We start from the raw sequence: 1047 nt of genomic DNA on the forward strand, positions 1-1047 counted from the left end.
ATCATACAGGAAACATTCACCATTCACACACATTCATACACTGTGGCCGAGGCTGCCAGGCGTACAAGGTGCCACCTGCTAAAGATAAACACTCACACACATTCACACTCCGACGCGCAGCATCGGGGGCAACTTGGGGTTAGACTTGCCCAAGGACACTTCGACATGGGACTTCAGGACCGGGGATTGAACCACCAACCTTCCAATTGGCAGGCGACCACTGGTCTTGTATCTGTCTAACTAGTATTTTTGTGAGGACTTGTGGGAATGGTCTAATTCTTTCCCCATCTTCCGGACTACACTACAGGTCAAAATGTATGGGGTCACTTACAAATTTCCATTCCACTCAATTTTAGACAAAATACCAGCTGATCTGAGAGGGGGGCTGATCTTTAATGCAATATCTACATTTCCCATTATTAACAACCATTCATCCAATGCTCCAAAGGCTCATCCTGTTTACTAATCTGATATCATTTTAAAAAACTAAATGAGAAAACATTGGAGAACCCTTTTGCAATTATGTAAGCACATAATGTAATGTTAACTGCTGCTCTGGTAAAAAAAAACAAAAAAAAACAATGCAATTGATTTCAGCTGATATTCTGTCTATAATGGAGTGCAATAGAAATTTCTAAGTGACCCCAAACCGGGAGTGTACTTTTAAGCTTCTTTCTTAAGGTATCTTGATTCATTTATTAGTAATAGACCTGGGACAAAAAACGATACTTTATCCATCCCAAATGGAAATTGCACTGTAAAAGCAGCCGAAACACGCTCAAGAATCACAAAACCAACAAGACAAAGACACTATGGTCTAGATAAGAAATAATAAAAAACATAAATAAAATAAAATTTGTACTGTAACTGAATTTCACTGAAAGACTAGACTATTGATATCACGATTCTCTGCCACGATTATTTTTTCACAAAGTGTAATATTTATTGCAGACAAGAACCATGACAAAACAAAACAAATTGGGAGTACCAAACAGATTTTTTTTTGGCACCAATACCACATTGTTCATCACCACAAGCCTGTAAACA

General features: G+C 38.2%; 1 protein-coding gene across 4 annotated transcripts in view; it reads right to left on the reverse strand.

Moving 5' to 3' along the window:
• srek1 (splicing regulatory glutamine/lysine-rich protein 1) overlaps positions 1–1047 on the reverse strand; it is a 12830-nt gene that overhangs the window by 2785 nt on the left and 8998 nt on the right. The window lies entirely within an intron of this gene.

This window comes from Etheostoma spectabile, chromosome 16 (genome assembly GCF_008692095.1).
Source record: "Etheostoma spectabile isolate EspeVRDwgs_2016 chromosome 16, UIUC_Espe_1.0, whole genome shotgun sequence".
Lineage (NCBI taxonomy): Eukaryota > Metazoa > Chordata > Actinopteri > Perciformes > Percidae > Etheostoma > Etheostoma spectabile.